The sequence below is a fragment of the Bubalus kerabau genome, chromosome X (assembly GCF_029407905.1).
Source record: "Bubalus kerabau isolate K-KA32 ecotype Philippines breed swamp buffalo chromosome X, PCC_UOA_SB_1v2, whole genome shotgun sequence".
In the NCBI taxonomy this organism is placed as follows: Eukaryota; Metazoa; Chordata; class Mammalia; order Artiodactyla; family Bovidae; genus Bubalus; species Bubalus kerabau.
In genome coordinates this window covers 107731845-107755031 of record NC_073647.1, presented here as the reverse complement: position 1 = coordinate 107755031, position 23187 = coordinate 107731845, and the positions used below count along the sequence as shown (strand labels likewise).

At 40.0% G+C, this 23187-nt stretch overlaps 1 protein-coding gene across 35 annotated transcripts in view; it reads left to right on the top strand.

Moving 5' to 3' along the window:
• Positions 1-10293: 10293 nt before the first annotated feature.
• Positions 10294-23187, top strand: part of HUWE1 (HECT, UBA and WWE domain containing E3 ubiquitin protein ligase 1) — a 157474-nt gene continuing 144580 nt past the window's right edge. For 7 of the 35 annotated variants that reach the window (XM_055563873.1, XM_055563876.1, XM_055563871.1 and 4 more), the window contains exons 1-6: positions 12882-13060; positions 13174-13315; positions 14609-14667; positions 16433-16568; positions 16703-16827; positions 16939-17075. The gene's annotated coding sequence lies outside the window, so the exon portion shown is untranslated. The other 28 variants (XM_055563856.1, XM_055563846.1, XM_055563851.1 and 25 more) reach the window with 28 other exon arrangements.

The window sequence follows — 23187 nt, the reverse complement described above, 5'->3', positions numbered from 1 at the left end:
AATAGACAAATACTGTATGATGCCACTCATATGTGGAATACAAACAAACAATAAAAGATAAATGAATAAACCAAAACAAAACAAACATGTATATATGGGACACAGTAGTGGTTACCAAAGGAGGGAATGCACACTGGGGAAAGGGGGCCAAGTGAATAATGATAAATGGGAAATAAATTTTTGGTAGTGAGCATGCTGGTGTGCATTCAGAAGTAGAAATATAATGTGGTATATATGAAACATTTAATGTTATAAGTCAATGTCACCTCAATAAAATTTTTTATAATAAAAAATTTAAAAAGAGAACTATTCATAACTGGCAAGAAAATACTAAATTCAATGAAAACATGGGCAAACAACACAAACAAGCTGCACATTTGAAAAAGGAAGGACGCAAATAGCTAAGAAACAAAAGGTGCTCAATTTTACTAAAAATAAAAAATAATGAAAGTAATGACACATCACTTTACACATATCAGACTAGCAAAGAAAACATGAATGAAAATGCACAGCTTTGGCAAGGGTATGGGAGAAAATCACTCTCATACTCTGGTCCAGTGAATCTAAACTTGTATAATTTTTTTAGAGGGCAAGTTGGCAACAGGTATCCAATTATAAAATGTGCATACCCACTGGAGCAATTCCATTTCCAGCATCTGTTTTAAGGAGTGCATACATGTACAAAGCTATTTACAAGGATGTTCATTTTAGAATTCTATAAAAATAAAAATCAGTTAACAATCCAAAGGAGCACCCACCTTATGCAACTAATTTTTTAAAAGGTAAAACTTTAAGTATTGACCCCATGGACTATAACCTGCCAGGGTACTCTGTCCATGGAATTCTCCAGGCAAGAATAATGGAGTAGGTTACCATTCCCTTCTCCAGGGGATCATCCCAACCCAGGGATCAAACCTGGGTCTCCCACATTGCAGGCAGATTCTTTACTATCTGAACCACCAGTGACCCCAGTTGACATATTATGAAACCTATAATCTACTGTTACCTTATCCACTTATTTCTGAGGATTCTCGGAGGATTCTTAAAGGGTGACGATTACTTAAATAAGCATACCTTTGTAACCCATCTGCTCAGTTCAGTCACTCAGTTGTGTCCGACTCTTTGCGACCCCATGAACTGCAGCATGCCAGGCCTCCCTGTCCATCACCAACTGCCAGAGTCCACCCAAACCCATGTCCATAGAGTTGGTGATGCCATCCAACCATCTCATCCTCTGTCGTCCCCTTCTCCTCCTGCCCTCTATCTTTCCCAGCATCAAGGTCTTTTCAAATGAGTAAGTTCTTTGCATCAGGTGGCCAAAATATTGGAGTTTCAGCTTCAACATCAGTCCTTCCAATGAACACCCAGGACTGATCTCCTTTAGGATGGACTGGTTGGATTTCCTTGCAGTCCAAGGGACTCTCAAGAGTCTTCTCCAACACCACAGTTCAAAAGCTTCAATTCTTCAGCGCTCAGCTTTCTTTATAGTCCAACTCTCACATCCATACATGACTACTGGAAAAACCATAGCCTTGACTAGACGGACCTTTGTTGGCAAAATAATGTCCTGCTTTTGAATATGCTGTCTAGGTTGGGCATAACTTTCCTTCTAAGGAGTAAGCGTCTTTTAATTTCATGGCTGCAATCACCATCTGCAGTGATTTTAGAGCCCAGAAAAATAAAGTCAGCCACTGTTTCCACTGTTTCCCCATCTATTTCCCATGAAGTGATGGGACTGGATGCCATGATCTTCGTTCTCTGAATGTTGAGTGTTAAGCCAACTTTTTCACTCTCCTCTTTTACTTTCATCAAGAGGCTCTTCAGTTCTTCTTCACTTTCTGCCATAAGAGTGGTGTCATCTGCATATCTGAGGTTATTGATATTTCTCCTGGCAATCTTGATTCCAGCTTGTGCTTCTTCCAGCCCAGCATTTCTCATGATGTACTCTGCATATAAGTTAAATAAGCAGGGTAACAATGTACAGCCTTGACGTACTCCTTTTCTGATTTGGAACCAGTTTGTTGTTTCATGTCCAGTTCTAACTGTTGCTTCCTCACCTGCATACAGGTTTCTCAAGAGGCAGGTCAGGTGGTCTGGTATTCCCATCTCTTTCAGAATTTTCCACAGTGTATTGTGATCCACACAGGCAAAGGCTTTGGCATAGTCAATAAAGCAGAAATAGATGTTTTTCTGAAACTCTCTTGCGTTTTCCATGATCCAGCGGATGTTGACAATTTGATCTCCGGTTCCTCTGCCTTTTCTAAAACCAGCTTGTACATCTGGAAGTTCACGGTTCACGTATTGCAGAAGCCTGGCTTGGAGAATTTTGAGCATTACTTTACTAGTGTGTGATATGAGTGCAATTGTGCGGTAGTTTGAACATTTTTTGGCATTGCCTTTCATTGGGATTGGAATGAAAATTGACCTTTTCCAGTCCTGTGGCCACTGCTGAGTTTTCCAAATTTGCTGGCATGCTGAGTGCAGCACTTTCACAGCATCATCTTTCAGGATTTGAAATAGCTCAACTGGAATTCCATCACCTCCACTAGCTTTGTTCATAGTGATGCTTCCTAAGGCCCACTTGACTTCACATTCCAGGATGTCTGGCTCTAGGTGAGTGATCACACCATCGTAATTATCTGGGTCGTGAAGATCTTTTTTGTACAGTTCTTCTGTATATTCTTGCCACTTCTTCTTAATATCTTCTGCTTCTGTTAGGTCCATACCATTTCTGTCCTTTATCGAGCCCATCTTTGCATGAAATGTTCCCTTGGTATCTCTAATTTTCTTGAAGAGATCTCTAGTCTTTCCCATTCTCTTGTTTTCCTCTATTTCTTTGCACTGATCACTGAGGAAGGCTTTCTTATCTCTCCTTGCTATTCTTTGGAACTCTGCATTGAAATGGGTATATCTTTCCTTTTCTCCTTTGCTTTTTGCTTCTCTTCTTTTCACAGCTATTTGTAAGGCCTCCTCAGACAGCCATTTTGCTTTTTTGCATTTATTTTTCTTGGGGATGGTCTTGATTCCTGTCTCCTGTACAATGTCACGAACCTCCATCCATAGTTCATCAGACACTCTATCAGATCTAGTCCCTTAAATCTATTTCTCACTTCCACTGTATAGTCATAAGGGATTTGATTTAGGTATACCTGGTCTAGTGGTTTTCTCTACTTTCTTCAATTTAAGTGTGAATTTGGCAATAAGGAGTTCATGATCTGAGCCACAGTCAGCTCCCAGTCTTGTTTTTGCTGACTGTATAGAGCTTCTCCATCTTTGGTTGCAAAGGACATAATCAATCTGATTTTGGTGTCATCCATCTGGTGATGTCCATGTGTAGAGTCTTCTCTTGTGTTGTTGGAAGAGGGTGTTTGCTATGACCAGTGCGTTCTCTTGGCAAAACTCTATTAGCCTTTGCCCTGCTTCATTCTGTACTCCAAGGCCAAATGGGCATAATTGTAATACTTGCCTCATAGGATTGTTTATTATTCATTCCTTCAAAAATATTTATTGAACAGGTAAAATTTTCAGGCACTGTGCTTGGTGTTTATATTTATATTGTACAAATATAAGCAAAACAGACATGGTCCCTGCTCTCTAGATGTTTACTCTCCACTATAAGGTGTGTGTTTAGGGTGTATGTATGTCTGTATGTGGTGGAGGGAACAGACATTAATCACACAACTGTACAAGTGTCTTGGGTGCCTAGGGAATAAAATAGTAGAGTATCATGAAAGTGTATCATAGGCTGCCTTGGTCTAGTTTTGGGGGGCAGGGTGAGGGAATATTTGAATTTAAAAACAGATAGTGATGGGCCAGGCACTTTGCAAATGTTCACTCCAGAGACCAGTTAAAAAGAATAAGTAAGGTAGATGTATATATAGTGATATAGAAAGCATGTCAAGAATACATTGTCAATAAAGCAATTTGTAAAACAGATATAGCATGATTCTCTCCCTTTTTATGGTTTTAAAAAATCTATAATACATATATCTATCAATGAATAGATAGAAAAAGATCTGGAAGACTATATACCATACTAACAATTGTCAACTCTATTTGAATAATTTGTCTGACGTTCTCTAATCAAAAAAGAAACAATAAAGACATGTATGAAAGTGAAACTGTTAGTCGCTTATTCATGCCCGGCTCTTTGTGACCCTAAGGACTGTAGCCCGCCAGGATCCTTTGTCCATGGGATTCTCCAGACAAGAATACTGGAGTAGGTAGCCATGTCCTCCTCCAGGGGATCTTCCTGACCCAGGGATCGAACCCATGTCTCCTGCATTGCAGACAGCTCAGACAGTAAAGAATTCTTGCTTGGATAAACCCATAGACAGAGGAGCCTGGTGGGCTACAGTCCAGTAGGGTCGCAAAGAGTCTGACACAACTGAAAAGACTTAGCATGCATAAATATAAATATATATATATATATACACACACACACACACACACACACATATAAGCAACAGCATTAACGTTAGAAATAGTAGTATTAAAGGAAAAAAAGTTTTAAATAGGGTAAAAGAGATACTGATAAAAGATACTATCTACCAAAAATATCTTAGTGTCATAAGCATGCATACAAATAACACTCCATTAAAATATATAAAGAAATCACAAAAGCAAATAAGTTACAAAAGAAAGCACAATACATTTCCAATAGTAGGAATCATGAAAGTCAAATGCTATTGGACCACAGTGTGATACAACTAACTTCTAAGCAGAAAAACAGCATCCCCAAAAGCTGTCACTTCAAAAATCAAATAATACTTATAAATAACTAATGGTCAAAGAGGAAATCAAAACCAAAATTATAGACTAGAAATTAATGAGAACAAAAGCATTATATATGAAAGTCAAGTAGAAAAAAAGTATCATCTTAAATTATTTTAGAAATAAGTAAGGAAGACTGAAAATGAATAAGCCATATATTTAACATAAGCCATTTCAAACAATACAGCAAATCAAACTTAGAAATAGAGGAATATATTAATAAATATAAAAGCTGAAAATAATTCATTAAGTAGAGAATAGCAAAAGGGGAAAGTGGTAGAATGGGAAAATAAATCCAAGAAATACGGTTTAATTGATGGATAGACAGATGATAGCTATGTGATAAAGTATAACAAAATATTAATGATAAAATTTATGCTGTGAATTTATAAGTGTTCACTGTAAAACTCCTTCAGCTTTGCTCTATGTTTGAAATATTCATAATTAAATAGATTAAAAACCTATTATTACCCAGAACATGAGTTTGGGAAACACTGTACTAGAAGTTTCACTAGACCAGGAGAAAGACAAAGATGTCCACTGTTGCCTCTACTATTTAACCATTTTTTGTTGAAGTTCAATAAAACATAATATGTCAAGTAAATGCATATAGGAATTATAAATATGATAAGGAGGGGAAATCATTATCTACCTGGAAAACCAAGGAAAATGAATAGAAAAATTATTAGAACTGATAAGGAAGGTAAGTTATAACAACAAGGAAGGTAAGTAGGATGCCCAGTTACAAAAAGATGTCCCATTATGCACAAAAAATATATAAAAGGCTACTTCTAAATAGAGGTAGTAGTGAAGGGGAAAGGTGGTGAAACATGCTTTTCATGTTTTGCTCCGTGTACAGTACTTCCACAATGGCTGAATCTTTTACAACCAGAATGATTCATGTAGTTTTTTGAGGAAAATAAATCTATAGTAGTAGGCAGAATCCTAAAATGCCTCACCTTAATTTCCCTAGATTTCCCACCCTAATTTCTGGACTTTGAATATGATGAGATACCATGCTGGTGATTATGTCAACATCACCTGGTAAAACAGATTTTGCAGGTTTAACGTTCCCCTTAAAATAGGGAGATTATTTTGTATCATTCCCCAATAGCATTAATCTAATTACATAATTTTTTAAAATCACATAAATCTTTTAAAAGCAGAGTTCTCTCAGGCTAGTAGTAGAATGGAAAGTCAGAGAGATTCCAAACAAAAAAAGGATTCAGTGTGCCAGTGCTGGTTTGAAGATGGAAGGGGACACATAAGGAAAAATGTGAGCAGCCTCTAGAAACTGGGATCTCAGTCCTACAACAGTAAGGAACTAAATCCTGACAACAACCTGAATGAATTTGGAGTGGATTCTTCCCCCAGATAACTCCAGATAAAAGCCAGCTCTGGGGACACCTTGATTTCGGCATTGTATGATCCTAAACAAAGAACTCAACCAAGCCCACCAGGATGTCTGATCTACAAAACTGTGAGACAATAAGGTGTTATTTTAAATGGCTAAATTTGTGGTAATTTATGATGCAACAATAGAAAAATACAAAATACAGAACATTAACAAAAAAAATTATGTATGGTAGTGGTGGTTTAGTCACTAAGTTGTGTCCAACTCTTGCAACCCCATGGACTGTAGCCTGCCAAGCTCCTCTGTCCATGGGATTCTTCAGGCAAGAATACTGCAGTGGGTTGTCATTTCCTTCTCCAGGGGATCTTCCCAACCCAGGAATCAAACCTGGGTTCTATCAAATTTTCAAAAGTTCAAAATCCATTAATGGCCCAGTCACGGAGCAGGATAGGGAGATGACACCCCATACACCTCATGGAAATATATTAATAAATTGGCAAAATCTTTCTCAAAGTATACTGAGCAATGCCTATCAACCGCTCCCAAAATGAGGATATGCTCTGCCTTGCTAAAATTTATTGTGGTTAAATAATTATAGTGGTAAGGAAAGATTTTTCTAAATGTCCTTTATAGAATTGCTTATTAACAGTGGACAATTAGAAACAACATGAGTATCTGACAATAGAAGACTGGTTTGTCAAATATAATATCCTACACCCATTTGATGAAATAAATTTTTTCAATATAAAGCCCAAAAGGAATTCTTATAGAACTTTACCAGTTAATTTAAAAATTTATCTGAAAAAGAAAATGCACTAGAATAGCCAAGAAATCTATGGGAAAAAAAGACAGAGGAGCTTGCCCTAGCAGAGGTGAAATAATAATTTAAAGCTCAAATATTAAAAAAAAAAAGTATGGTATTGATGCTGGTATAGATTTTAGGACTATTGAACTGATGATTTACATTCAAAACTATATATATCCTTAGAAATTGGTTTTTGATAGACAGAAAGAATGAATCTGTTCAATCAATGCTTAGGGCCCTATGAAAAAATACTAATAAGTAATTAATATTACAGTGGAATGATATTCACCTATGAAGCATACCATTGTTAGAACATATAACTGAGAAAAATATTTACCAAAAAAATCCCCCCAAATTAGAGTTAAATCTATAAAATTCTAAAATATTACAAGGAAATATAGAAACAATGTTTCTAATCTTGGAGTAGAAAAGTATTCTTATGCAAGATTTAAAATGCAAAAGCCATGAAAGAAATGATTGATAAATTTGAACACACCAACATTTAAAACATCTATACCCCTAAAAGATCCCAAAAGCAAAGTTTAAAAATAAGGAAAGTCTGCAAAAAATTTTCCAGCACCGTGGGGTGGGGGTTGGGTAGGAGGGAGATTCAAGAGGGAGGGGAAGTATGTATGGCTAACTTACATTGTTGTACAGCAGAAACCAACACAACATTGAAAAGCAATTATCCTCTAATTAAAAAAAAAACTTCCAACACTTGTAACAAATACTCATATCCAGACTACATAATTTAATAATAAGTCAAACAATCGAATTGGAAAACAGATAAATGATATGAATAGGCAAAGTCACAAAATGACACAAGCAAATAGCCAACAAACATATGAAAACACTCCTTAACTTCGATAATAATCAGGGAAATGCAAATAAGGAGACATTTTTCAACCATCACATTGGTACAACATTGAAATGACTAATACCGGCATGGATAAAAATTTAGGGAAATAGTTATTCTTATTCACTGCTGCTGGAGGTGTAAATTGGGTCTTTTGGAATGGCAGTTTGGCATTACCTATTAAAATTCCAAAATGTGCTGTTTGAGCCACCTATTTTACTTCTTCATATTTATCTCATAGAAATACTTTAGCATATGCACAAAAAAGCATGTACACATTTTTCATTGCAGCACTATAAAAAAAAAGTACTGTAACAGTATAAGATTGAAAACAATTTATATCTATCAATAGGTGTGGTGATGGTGGTTTAGTTGCCCAGTTGTGTCCAACTTTTGCAACCTATGGACCGTAGCCTGCCAGGCTCCTCTGTTTATGGGATTCTCCAGGAAAAAATACTGGAGTGAGTTGCTATTTCCTTCTCCAGGGAATCTTCCTGCTCAGGGAGTGAACCCTGGTCTACTGTATTGCAGGCTGTCTCCTGCACTGCAGGGGGATTCTTTACTGACTGAGCCATCAGGGACTTACCAATAACTCTAGTACATTCATTTAACAGACTACTGTGCAGTATGTCAGAGAAGGCAATAACAACCCACTCCAGTACTCTTGCCTGGAAAATCCCATGAATGGAGGAGCCTGGTGGGCTGCAGTCCATGGGGTCGCCAAGAGTCGGACAAGACTGAACGACTTCACTTTCACTTTTCACTTTCGTGCATGGGAGAAGGAAATGGCAACCCACTCCAGTGTTCTTGCCTGGAGAATCCCAGGGGCGGCAGAGCCTGGTGGGCTGCCGTCTATGGGTCGCACAGAGTCGGACACGACTGAAGTGACTTAGCAGCAGCACTGCAGTATGTAAAAGAATGAGGCAGATTTATACATACCGACATGGAAAGATTTTGAGACATAGTAAGTGAATACAGCAATTAAAATGATACATAAAATAGAACACCATTCATATTTTTAAAAAGTAAAAAATGAAACAATATTTCCAGGAGCCACTACTGAAGCCTGGAGCGCCTAGAGCCTGTACTCCACAGCAAGAGAAGCCACCACAAGAAGAAGCCTATGCACTGTAATGAGTAGCTCTGGCTTGTCTCAACTAGAGAAAGCTGGTGCATAAGACCCAACACAGCCAAAAGTAAATACATAAATAAAAATTTCAAAATCAAAGTCCCTATTAAAAGGCTTTTTGAAAACTATAATGGTAATATTGGTGAGAGTATGGGAATATTTGAATAAACTGGAATTCTCATATATTTCTGGTGGGATCCTAACTACATTTCTACAAATCTCTCCTTAAGAAAAGTGTCAGAAATATGCAAATATTCAGTTACATCAAATTTCATGTTTGCCTTTCTTACAATTAAAAAAGCCACAAACATTGAGTCTTGCTTAAATAATTAGCATTACAATGGAATAACAGCCACCCATTAAAATAGCATTGTAAGTATATTTAATAGGTCAGTCTATCTCAAAAGGGCCTCCATAATGCTGAGATTATACACAAAAGTTTATGTCTAAATATATATATTTGGCAGGCAGTGGATACGTTCATCAGATTCTCAATTTGGGGCATGAACCACTGCTCTGGAGGGTTGGAATTGGAACAAGAGGGTAAAATTACAATTTTTATTTCCTCTATGTCTCAAGAATACTTGTAGAGGGGTAGGAGGGAGGCAAGAGGGAAGGGTTATATGTCTACTTACAGCTGATTCGTGTTGTACAGCAGAAACCAACAGAACATTGTAAAGCAATTATACTCCAATTAAAAATAAATTAAAAATTTTATATTTTAAAAAGAGTACCTCAGATAGTGCTTTTGTCTCTATACTTTAAAGTACTGAGTTAATACATGCTTTTAGTTAAAAATTCAAACCTTACAGGAGTATCTAGAGTTTCGAGTCAAAGCTCCCTTCTCCCTTTTCAATTTTATTCTGCACCCCAGAAAAAGCACGGTTAATAGAGGTAACTCCTACCTGATCCTTTTTATTGCTATGCATTCACAGATGTAGATCCTCTATAAGCTCTTTGCCAATCTCACTCTCACCCCAAATAACACCAAGGAGAAATAGAGAATTTTTTTGAGGACTCATTACGTTCCTGAATTAAGTGTTCTAAGGGTTTACTACCCGTGTAAACTCGCTGTGATAGGCGCCCTCCACACTGTGTCCCCTCTTACCCTCTCGCCCCCCGTTCTTCGCTAGGCAGCTAGAGAGATTAATTTTTAAACGTTAGTCAATTCAAATCACGTCACCCTTCAGCGGTTTCCATCGTACCTCGAATCAAATCCAAATTCCTTAGCGACCCTACTATTCTTTATGGTTGGGTTTGCAGCGCCTGGCTCAGGCGCGATCGCCACCAAGGCACCCGGTTTCACCGCTGAGGGAGCACCTTCCCAAGGGGCAGAGGCGGGGTTTCTCGAGCTGGGGGAGGAGCCTTAGACCTAGTGAGAGGAGAGGCGGAGGGGGAGGTTTTCCGCGGAGGGTAAGCGAGGGGAGCAGGTCTGAAACAGGGCCGCGGACACGGCACGCTCCTGCGGGCCCCGCGGAGCTAGTGCCGCGGAGGTGAGCATCTTCCTCCGGGTTGGGGGGCGGGCTCTGCTCTCGCGGCAGTCCTAGGCTTCTCGCTGGGGTTGTTCCCACGGGACCCTGCGCCGAAGAGCGGAGGTGGCGGCCTCGGGGAGCCTGGGAGAGGCTGATGAAGGGGCCCGGCGGCCTGCCTCAGCCCTCCCTCAACCCCGCCTTCTCTCCCCTCCCCCAGGCCTCGGCCGGCGCCTGTGGTGAGAGCTCGCCGCATCCTCGGGGGCAGCCCGGCAGCGGCCGGCAGTGCAGCGAGAGAGTGGCCGACAGTGGGGATGCGAGGTACCGGCATTAGTCGTGGCCAAGTGGCCCTAGAGAGGGAGTAAAGACCGGGTCTTCGGCATTTCTCCCAGGGGTTCGAGGAACGCGGCCTCAGAGGAGGGGGAAGGTGAGGGGCTGGCAGGCAGGCTTCGCGGGTAACTACTAGGCGTCGTACATGTAGGTTTTGGTATCTAAATGGCACTACACACACACACACATATTCATTTCGGGTAATTGCTTCTTAAAAACTTAACAATATGTCTTGTAGATCTTCCTATATCAGGGAATTTAAATTTATCTTATTTATAAACAGCTGCATTGTATGATTGTACTACAGTTTATTTAACCATTTCCCGATTGATGTACATTGGCTTGTTTCCCTTTTGGGGGAGGGAAGGGGCTATTGCAAGCAATGCTATAATGAATGGGCTTGTGTGTGTGTGTGTGTACATATATTTCATGTATGAGTATTTTTGTAGGACAAATTCTTAGAAGAGGAATCGCTGGGTCAAAATGTATATGCGTTTTGAATTTTAATAGATCCGTCCAAATTGTCTCTTTCCAAAAGGCTATACTAATTTACACTGTTCAATGTTATGCGAGAGTGCCCATTTTTCCACAGTTGTGCCAACACGAATTATCATCAATCTTTGTAATTTTGGTTAATTTCAAGGACAAAAAATGTTATGTCATTGTTTTTACTTGCATTTCCCTGATTACTAGTGAAGTTGAACATATTTTTATTTATCCGATTACAAAACTAAATATCAATAGTCTGTAAACAGTAAGCATTTTGGAAATTTAATACGGCCCATTCGCAATAGCAAGAAAAACGAGTAAAAATACCTAGAAGTAAACTACAAAACTTTATTGAGGAATGTAATAAAAGAACATTTGCATACATGGAAAAGGGGATACCATGCTTCTGGATAAGAAGGCTCAGTTTTGTAGTGATGTCCTTTTTTCCTGTGTTGATTTATACGATTCATGCAATTTCAATAAATATACGAAGTGTTTGGAATTTAATATGATTCTAAAGTTCATCCGGAAAAAAAGATTGCTAAGAATAACGGAGAAAATATTTTAAAGATAAGGATGGGGTATTTGTACTACCAGCTGTTCAAATGTATTCTAAAGAAACAATGTATAAGTTAGAGTAGACAGAATAATATATTACAATAGGAAAGCCCACAAATCGAGCCAAATTGGATTCCAAGATTTATTGGAGAAACATTGTTGGCTAGACGTGGAAAAACTGCCATATTAAAAGCTTCAAGCACGCACTCCACCCCCCCCCCAACCACCACTCCCCGCCAACTCCCCCTTGGAAGCTTGAATTTTCCAGAGGGCAGACCTCTTTGTTTGGAGAAAAGCACTTTATTGGATCTTTTGGCTATGCCAAGGTAAAGCCTCTGGAGTTAAAATTTGTGGCTTTGGAGCTAGAACTAACGATATGAGCTTTTAGTTAAATTAAGATGGATTCAGTAGCCTGCAGTGCGGCGAGGGAAAGAGTCTGAATATTATCTGTCTTAAATTTTTTTTTTTTCTTATCTAATGGGCAAAAAATGTTATGTCATTGTTTGCATTTGCATTTGCGTGCTTATTGTGAGACTGAACGTCTTTTATGTTAGTCCAAAATAATAGGTGATTCGTGGAGGCAGGTAACAATAGATCTATTGCTCCTCTTCCAGAATGGAGTTGGTAATTGGTACAGCTCTGCTCGGAAGCGTGAAAATAAACAGGTTGACTTTTTAAATTTTCCTCAAGCACTAGGCTCTAGACACCTTAGATCGGGGGCGGAGGCAGTTTTCAGGACATGGCCGAGATTTGGCGCTGAGCTGTGTCATCGCGAGGTTTGGCAGCCAGCTCCGCAGTGGGTCGGAAACCTCGTGGTAGGCGAGATCCCTGCAGGACGGGAGGTTCCTCCCTTCCCCTGAAAACTCTCAGTCATTTTCATGGAGCTCCGCCTCTCTCCTTTTAAGGAGAGTTCCCTAAGTCTCGCGAGATCTCGGGTTTCCTAAAGGCGAGGCGCGGGCAGCATCCTGCGGTGAATTCGAAGGTCTCGCAGAGACGGAAACGTACTATCGCGATAGTTCTTAAGACGCATGCGGGAGACGGTGGCGGCAGGTTGGCTCCGCCCCTCGGTTCTTCGTGTGGTTGTGCGTCATTTGCTTTTTGCTTCGCGTAGGGTGAGAGTGGAGCCGTAGCGATTTCGGTTTTGGTGGGAGGAGGGGTCTGGGAAGGGCTGGGCTCTGGCTGTTCCCGTCGGGTCGAGGTTATCGCGGGATCGCGCGGAGGCGGCCGTGGTTCGGCTACAGACTGCAGTAGCCGCGAAGGCGGCGGCAGCGTCTTCGGCTCGTGCTGTACCTAGTTGGTGAGTTCTCGCGGGAGCGCGGTTACGTCCTCGTGGGATCCGTTGGCGGTGGCGGAGGTGGCTCGGGGTGGGGGGCGGGGGCAGTGACTAGGGTCGGTCTGCTTGCTGTTAAGATGGCGGCGGAAGCTGATGTCTGTCCGGCCAGGACCCGGGAGTGAAGAGTTGGCCCTCGGCGTTTGTGACGCTTCTCAGGTTCCCGACGTTAAGCAGGTGACGATTGGCGAAAAGACGAGGTGCCAATAAGCCAAACCCGAGGTGAAGACCACCCCCTCTCTAGTAGGTTGAGGCGTCACCATTTCACGGGCCTCAGCCTCGTGTGGGCCCGCCTTTACCCCACCAATCGGTCAACGCCTCCGTTGTCGCCGCTGCAGTGGGCGGATTGGGAATGATGGGGGGTAGGAGTCCTAGAGTTCGTTGGGGAGTAAGGTTGGGAGTTAGAGATTGGGCAGTGAGGGAGAGGGGACCATCCAAGGACTATTGGTTTCCTCCCACTACCTTTTGGTGGACCCGATTTTCCGCTCCTTCGGAAAAGGGGGGACAAATGAATCCTCTCGTTTTACTTGAGGTAGGCTCTACTTCCTCAACCCCCATGGTCTTTGAACTAAGGTATAGGAGGTCAAGCTTTGATCCCTCTGACATTCTTTCCCCATTCCCCCCTAATTCCACCGACCCATTGAATTTTTCTGTTCTACATGGATATTTGAGGCTCGTATTTAAGAGGGAAAGGCAAAGCTTTTCCCTGTCACCCCCTCCCCGGTCCTGCTAAAGCAGGGCTTAGCCCAGGTCCCCTAACCTGTCCCGCCCTCCCCCTTCCATCGGTCCCCTTGGCACAGATGTTGACCAGAGACCCTTTCCTGTTCCCTGTATTTATTCCATCTTTGTGGATAGAATCATAGTAGCTTTCACGTTTGTATGACCCTGATCGGAGCACAGGGCACTCATTTTTCCCAACTCTGCTGCTCAACCATTCTTAGGTGGAACAATGAATTGGGTTGATGGTTGGATCATTGCTGTCTTCGTGATTTCTTAGTTTTCGGGGCCGTTAGACCCCCCCCCCCCAATCATAACACTCACTCCCCTCAAAAAAGGGATAAGAAAACTTTTAAAGAGACTGTAGAGAATAACCCTCCAGTAAACCAACTTTTTGCCCTTTCTCACCCGCCATCCCCTTTGCAAACTTGGGAACCACCTCTTTTCCCTGTCTTGCTCTTGAGTTTCTGTGGCCTTTTGGTCTGGACATCTCTTTGCTGCTAACCACCTCTTACATGTTTCTCATGTAATCATTAAGGATTTCTTAATCCTTCTATTTCCATACCCCACCCCATGCTGTTTTCCTGGGAGCTGAATCCTCTAGGGAGAAAGTAGCCTCTTGTTAGGCTCCACAGCATTTACCCACCTCCATGTGCTAGAAAATAAAATAGCTTTGACAGATTATCTCTTGACAATCATTGCCCCATTCTACTCCCATCCCATTCCACAGTTACTGTAAACAATTCCCTATCATTTGTTTCCTTTTTAGATTACATGTCCAACATTGTTTTCTTTTAGCCCCAGTGTTGCCTGTATTGAGGAGATAGCAACATTCTCCACTCAAGGGAAGCAGCCTGGTATGGTAGAAATATTGTATGCTTTGGGTTCACATCAAACTTTGTGACCTTGGGGAAATTACTTTTCAGATTCTCATGTGCATAGTGGGGATAGTAGCTCTTAATAGTTGCTAGAATTAAGCAACTTATAAAGTGCCTGGATTATGATAGGTATACAGTAAATTGTGGTAACTTTTTCTTGGTGTAAGAATATGTTGGCAGATGCATCTGTTTCATATGGTAGTTTTATGACCTGGGAAAGAAGAGGCTTTTGTTTAAAGAAACAGTTAACTGTTAATTTAGTATATTTCTAGAACTGTTTATTTTTGGTATATTGGTAGGCCAGTCCTATCATTTTTGTGTATTTTTCCCTCCTTGTAGGCCAAGCTTTTTATCTCCAATGGTTTATTATGTTTGAATGTGATTCCCACTTAAGTTGACCTTCTAGTCTAGGAATTTTAGTGCAGAATCACCATCCTGGAGTGACCAACAGCCATAATGTTCCTGTCAAGAACCACACCCAAGTGTTCTACCTTTTGAAAGGGATGTTTCATCCCTTGCCTACTCCCTTCTTGCACTCCTTCAAAGGTAGTCTGTCCTGTCATTCACTCTATGAAAGTAATGAAATTTGGTGCTGTACTTTTCACAGTAACAGAGAACTTCTGCTAGCTAGTTTTTAAGTGTTCAAATGCTTTTCCTCTACCTCCTTTCTTTGGTCCTTCAGATCAGAGTGGTGGTGGTGGTTTGGTCACTAAGTCGTGTCCTACTCTTGTGACCCCATGGACTGTAGCCTGCCAGGCTCCTTTGTCCATGGGATTCTCCAGACAAGAATACTGGAGTGGGTTGCCATTCCCTTATCAGAGTAGGGATCTGTTATTTGACCTTACCTGAGCAGGATAATTCCTATCTGAAAGGGTTTAGAAAAGTTTGGGGTACCAAGCTTCTTTTCCAAAGTGAATTGCTGACAGTTCTTTAATACACTACCTTCTGTTGTGTGTTTGCTGGATTATATTTTCCAACACTAAATAGAAGTGACTATATTCAATTTGAATGTAGTTTTCCTTATTGTTTATATTTTAATTAGGCCAGTATTAAAATAAGTGCTTTTTACTAATTACCTTGGATGGATAATGGGGTTTGAAATATGATGGTGAAAAGTTTACATAGTATTAAAATTTTACCATAGGTAACCATCTAGTAATTAACTATACACAGACACTGGTTTTGTGCTTTAGTAGGTGCTTTATTTAGTTTGAAGTGCTTTGGAAGTCATTTAATTTTCCCCGTTTTTCATTGGAGGACAAGAATGTGAAGAACCCATTGTTCTTGGGTCTGGGGCTTCCCTGATAGCTCAGTTGGTAAAGAATCCACCTGCCATGTAGGAGACCCCCGTTCGGTTCCTGAATGTGGAAGATCCATTGGAGAAGGGATAGGCTACCCACTCCAGTGTTCTTGGGCTTCCCTTGTGGCTCAGCTGGTAAAGAGTGCCTGCAACGTGGTGCCTGCAACGGGTGCCTGCAACGTGGGAGACCTGGGTTCGATCCCTGGGTTGGAAAGATCCCCTGGAGAAGGGAAAAGCTACCCACTCCAGTATTCTGGCCTGGAGAATTCCATGGGCTATAGTTTATGGGGTCACAAAGAGTTGGATACAACTGAGTGACTTTCACACACAGTGAGTCTAGCAGTGATCAGAAATTAAACCTCAATTTTACTTTTGTCATTTAGAACTAGAATAAATATGGGAATGATAATCTAGGTGTGACCTAAAAGGTTTAATTTATTCTAGGTTGATCTCTGAGAAGAGAGGAAGGAGTGGCAATACCAGTTAAAAACTTTGCTTAACATTCAGTGACAAAGTTCAACCTGAGTTTCCAGGGTGTTTATCATTTGTCTCCCAGTATGGCCAAAAAGCATGTGTAAAGGTGAAAAATAATTTATGTGTGCAATGTTTTTCACAAAAAGTTTAAAATTGTCTTAATGTCAGTTCTCAGCAAAGATAGAAAATTGTCTGTAAAATAATCAGTATCCCCTGTGCTTTCATTTGAATTGAGAGCAGAGTTTTTTCAGGAGTGCCGTCTAAATACCAGATTAGAAGAATTGCTTTAACTTTGGTTCTGAATTGTTGCTCCTCAAAGCAGTTCCTAAAAAATGCAACTTGATGTGTGAGCTGTTGCTTAAGAGGTAATAACTGTGATTATGTTTGAACATTGATATAATGGTTAGCTCCCTCACACCCTAATAAATGTTGTGTATCTCTCCCTCTGTTTTTGTTTTTTTGTTTTTTTTTTGTAGGTCCTCCGGTAGTCTGACCTGAGTGGGTTAGCACTCCAGAGGAACCAGCAGACCAACTTGGTCAGGAAGGTTCAGGAAGCTGTTGGAGCAGTGTTGGGATTTCCCACCAGGATGAGTATGATTGGCTGTGATTTTAGGTTAGTTTTTGTGGATCTTTGTGGGTAATGTTTGTGTTTTACTTCCTGGAATGGAGATGGTTGGGGTGTATGTGTTTCCATTCTGCAATTGAGCTACTTTGGTTTCTTCCATTGTCTGGATCTGATGTGGTACTACTGGCTGTTTCTTGTGTTTAAGCGAATCTCATTACTAAATTAAAGTTTAAATGAATTCTATCTGTAAATGATTTTTTTAAATCACCCTAAGCATCATTCAAAAATAAAATTGCAGGTTATTACATCTAGCCAATTCTTTTTGGAATTTTTCGAACATAGAAAAACTGGATAATATAATGATCCCCCATTACTGGCTTTAACAGTTACCAACTTGCAGCCATTCTTTTTCATCTATACTTCTACCCACTGTGGCCCCTTACTGCCTATCCCCTAGATTACTTTGAAATAAATCCCTGCTGTTGTTTTCTTTTTATTTGCAAAATATTTGTATTTAAGGGCTTCACTGATATCTCAGTTGTTAGCGACCAGCCCCCACCCCCGTTCAGTTCCTGGGTTGGGAAGATCCGCTACAGAAGGCATCGGGCTACCCACTCCAGTATTCTTGGGCATCCCTTGTGGCTCAGCTGATAAAGAACCTGCCTGCACTGTGGGAGACCTGGGTTCGATCCCTGGGTTGGAAAGATCCCCTGGAGAAGGGAAAGACTACTCATTCCAGTATTCTGGCCTAGAGACTTCCATGGACTATATTTAAAACGTAAAAGGCTCTTTTAAACCTAACTTCAAAAGCATTACCACAACTCAAAAGTTACCTGATTTTCTAAAATGTCAAATATGAAGCTAGTGTTCAAATTTTAGTTTGTTTGAATCAGGATCCAAAGAAAGTCCTTTTGTCACAAAGGATGATTGATATATCTCTTAAATCTATTTTAGTCTGCATGTTCCCTCCCTTTTCTTTTCCTTCCCATTTATTTGTTGAAGAAATTGTCCTGTAGAGTTTCCCACCGCATTTGGTGATTACATCCTCGGTGGTATCTGACCCATTCTTACTAGGTTAAAGACCCAGGAGGACCCCATTATAATGGAACAATGGCAGTAATCTCCTGTATCCCAGTTGGAGTTGATACTGCTGGCCTAGGCACTCTCCCAAAATAACTAGTCATGGATTCCTTTTTCTGTGGCAGAGTCTGATTTAATTGATATCTGACTTCAGTTCCATGTCTTGGCCCTGCTTTCTGCTCCATGTGAAAAGTAGGCCTCCTTGTGGAAGAAGCTAATGTTTCCTAGATAATGACCTGATTGTGCCTTTAGGGTTTTTCATCATGGTTTCAATTTCCTTAGGTGGTTTAGTTATCTGTATACTATCTTACAATGTTGCTACTTATTACTTTGATGTTAGTATCTCAGCTGCTCTGACCCATAACTTCTAAGCTATTAAGACTTAGTAATTAGTTCCTCTGGCTGTAATAGTTTTTGAAGTGGCAATACTAAACGATTTTTGAGAGCTTCCACTAACATCCTGATTTTTCAGCTATTATACACAGCTGTAGTTTTCCTGTTATTTTTTTTTTCATTTTATTCCTTCTGGAAATGCTGTTCCCCCAGCATAGAGGCCTTTAAACTGTTCATGTCTTTCCTTGTTCTGCATTGGCCATCATAAAATCTACGAAATGTCCCTTCCATGGTCAAAACCTGAGAATGGAACTTGGAAAGGAATGGAAACTAGAATGCTCCAGCCAGCCTTTGACTTAAGCACATGTCCGGGAAGAGCAAGGCCACTTGTGCTTACCTTTAAAACGAGTGCAGTTACAAGTTGAAGGGACAGAAAAGGTTTTCTGAGATATTGAGATGAAATATAATTGTGAATCACTGGTGCTGTGGTTCATGAGTTCAGGCTTTTTGGTTCTTTGTTCATTAATGGAGAAATCAGATCCTTAGTTGTAACTAAGTATCAAAGAAGTGATTTTTGGGGAATTACAGTGAAATCCATTTGTTCAACAAAATAATTTGAGCACATTGTATATAGTGATTAAATATTTACCCTTGTTCTGAGTTTTCTGTAGCTAAGAAGTTTGAACAATATCCCTTAAACCTTTTAATCCTGAGTTTGTGAAACTAGGATAACTAGATTTTGTGGACAGAGCTTTGCACACAGTAGGCATTTAGATATTTGAATTGTTTCCAGAGTTACAGGTTTACAATAGAAATTCTGTTTCTTTTACCTCCTTTTGTGTGTTTTCAACCATGGAGTCAAAGTATTTCTGAAATGCTAAAATTGGTTGCTTTGAAAACATTTGCCCTTCACATTACATGTTACCTCTCTTGCAGTTTGATTAAATTGTTAAAATCTGATGTGTAACTGTAACAATATTTGGCTACTTTACAACGATCTCACTGTCTGTAAAGTTGATAGTCACAAGCAATTGGGTGTTTTGCTCTATTGTTCTCTGACTCCTTTCCTCAATGACTGGTTGCCAGATGTTTCTATGTTAATGTCTGGGATAACTCAGCTCAGAAGATTCTTTGGAAGCCCTCTCATTTGATGTGTCATAGAGGTTGAGTTGCTAAAACTTGATGTACTTGTTGACCAGCTTGGTTATAGAAATACTTTTAGTTAGCGAAGGAGTGGTTCTCTCTGAGTAAAAAACAACTGTAGGTTTTCTTTGAGCTGTTAACTCGAGTATTTTCAACTTTAGTTCTCCTGAAAAGTTGGCAGTGGTGACATAGGTTGGTTCTAGAATGTGAAAATTGGAATTTCTTTCAGCTTCTTATTAATGTCTCTTTAAATGGAGATTGATATTGTAGATTGATTTAGTTTGGATTACTGACTGGACTAGGTGAATATGAAAATTGTTTTTCAGCTCTAAGATTCTGATTGTATCATCTTCGATGGTGAGAGGAAGCAGTTTCTCCTTTTCATTAATCTTCAAGTAGTGACTAAAAGATACTATGAGTAGAGATGCAAATTATTCTGGAATGACTTTTTAGTATAATTTAGATTTTAAAGATTGGTAAGTATGAACATATTGCCATGAATTTATGTACCATCTTTAGCATATCACAGATTTTAAGTCCTTGTAATTAGGTACCAGAGATGATTGCCCTGGAAATGCTTGGGTATATTGTAGTTTGTGGCTGCTTATATTTTGGAACACGTTTGGAAGATTGCTTTGATGATTACCTTATTTGCTACAATTGTTTTCTTGTTTTCCTGTCTTTATAGAGGTGTATTTCTCCTGGTCTTTTTTTTTTTTTCCTGGCCACACCACGAGGCTCACAGGATCTTAGTTCCCTAGCCAGGGAACCTGGGCTCTTTGTAGTGAAAGTACAGATTCGTAACCACTGGACCACCAGGAAATTCCCATCTTCTGGTCTTTGCCTTTTTTTTTTTTTTTAAACTTCCACTACTAATTTTTTATTACTGCATTCTGCTGATTGAGTTCTAATAGGTGGAAAGGTCTTTCAGCACAGTGATTAGGAACCCAGACTCCTGGATTCAAGTTCTGACTCCATTTCTTACTAGCTGAAGTTTAGCTAAGTTACTGCAATAAAGTTCATAGAACAGTGGTTCAGAATCACCTCAAGGGCTTGCTAAAACACGGATTGCTGGGCCCCACCCCCGGAGTTTTTGATTCTATAGGTCTGGGGGTGGGGGGCAATATTTTGCATTTCAGACAAGTTCCCAAGAAGATGGTGGTATTGATGGTTAGTGAACAAATGGAATAGAACAGTGCTTGGCAACAGGTGTTAACTTTTTTTCAGAGCTGATTTCCCAGTCCCTGAGTAAAACACTTGACTCTTCAGTGCTGATTAGTATTGCCTTCAGCTTAGAGCAGATTGGAATCCTTCATTGCAGAGGTTCTCAAAATGTGGTCCCCAGATCAGCATCACCATCACCATCTGGGAACTTGTCAGAAATGCAGACTCTCAGGCTCCAGCCCAGTTTTGTTTTAAAAGTGTGTTTTGACTTAATTGAGGTGTCTTAGACTTTTATTAATAGCTTTATTGAGGTATAATTCACATACCATATAATTCATCCATTTAAAGTATGTTGTTGTTTAGTCACTAAGTCATGTCCAACTCTTTGCAACGCCATGGACAGTAGCCCACCAGGCTCCCCTTCCTTAGCAACCACTAATCTATTTTATGTCTCTGCTGCTGCTGCTGCTAAGTCACTTCAGTCTTGTCTGATTCTCTGCGACCCCATAGACTGCAGCCCACCAGGCTTCCCCGTCCCTGGGATTCTCCAGGCAAGAACACTGGAGTGGGTTGCCATTTCCTTCTCCAATGCATGAAAGTGAAAAGTGAAAGTGAAGTCGCTCAGTCGTGTCCGACTCTAGCGACCCCATGGACTGCAGCCTACCAGGCTCCTCTGTCCATGGGATTTTCCAGGCAAGAGTACTGGAGTGGGGTGCCATTGCCTTCTCCATTTTATGTCTCTAGATTTGCCTATTCTGGGCACTCATACAAAATGGAATAATAGCATATGTAAGAAGCTTTAATGTGATTAAAGTCTTTTCCCTTTATTGTGAAAAATAAAAAACAAATATGGAGAACCGCCTCAAAACAAATTTATGGTTTAATAAATTATCTTAAAGTTCTTTTGTTACTACCACCCAAGTCAAGAAATAAAATTTTGCCTTTCACCCATAGAAGCCTCTCCATGTGCCCATCCCCATCACAGCATCCTTCCTCAGTCTGGAAAATAACTGCTATTCTGACTTCATAGTGGTCACTTCTTTGCATTCTTTTATAGTTTTAATCATACAGGTGTGTGTCCCTGGACCGTGTGATTTACTTTGTCCATTTTTTTAAAACTCAAGTTTGTCTTGTCAAGAAGTATCTGTATCTTCTCTTTCTCCTTTTTCTTTATGCTTTCTATTAAAGAACTCAGGCCATTTGACCTGTAGAATTTCCCACAGACTGAAATTTATTGACTGCATACTTAGTATAGTTCAGCATGTTCTGTCCTCTGTATTTCATATTAACAGTCACTGCTGCCCAAAGCTTAGATTCTTTGTTAATTCATTGGGAGTTGCAAAATGGTGTTTTTAACTCTCTCATTTTGTTTTCATATGTTGGCTGGGGTAATTTATAGTTTATATAAGAAAGGCAAAATAAATGCTCGGTTTTTAAATGTTTTTCTGGCAATTTAACTAGTTCTGTTCCTTTGGACAAGTTAACTTAATAACCTATCAGTTGCTCCATCTGGGGAAAATACCTTATTTGTGAGTTTTAAATGTGAAAATACAAGGTGTAGGTGGTTATATGGTAATTTATTTAACATACTATTTCACTCAATTCCTCTAACAGCTCAAAGATGTGCAGTCATGGTGGTGAACTCATGGTCAGTAAGCAAAGCCTATCTGGATCCTTCAGGCCTGTGGTTAAGGAGGAATGATATTTGTTCTTTGATCATTTGGAGGCTAAGTCTCTGGTCAGTGATAACTGAATTTTCCATCAGAGTAGTTTTTCACATTGCCAAGCCTTTGGAGTCACATTCATACCCTCTGAAGGGTCTTATCCAGTTCTGTGGTAATGTGCAATATATTGATTGCCTTCATCTCCCACCCTCCAGCTACACAGCCCCCTACTGTTTTAGTTTGTTCAAGGTTCTGCTGTAACCTTAGTAACTCATGAGTCTTCTAATGGTCATCACTGTTAACATAGTTGAGTAGCACTTTTACCATTTCATATATTATATAGAAAACAGCATATGGCACATAGTAAGTGCTCAATAAACTAGAAACCATTGTTGATTTCTTTGTTGTTATTGTTGTTAATATTCTTCTTTTTCTCTCTCACATCTTAACCTCTCTTCAGTTCAACATTCACTGAGTGTTTCTAAATACAAGGAGCTGGGAACATAAGATGAATGGGGAGTTAATCTCTGCCCTTGAGAAACTTACAGTCCAGTTTAGGACTGTATGTGAAATCATGTTTAAAGTTCTTAGGGTTTTCCTTTGTGTTATCATTTCTTTCTTTGCTTTATCTGTGAATGTCTATTGTTTTTCAAAACCCTCCTTACCTCTGTATCCCTTCCCAGCCTTTGAAACTGCTGATAGGTGAGGAAGCCTACAGTTGTGTTCTATGAATACAGGCTAATATCAAGAAAACCTTTGGGCCAAGATTAGATTTC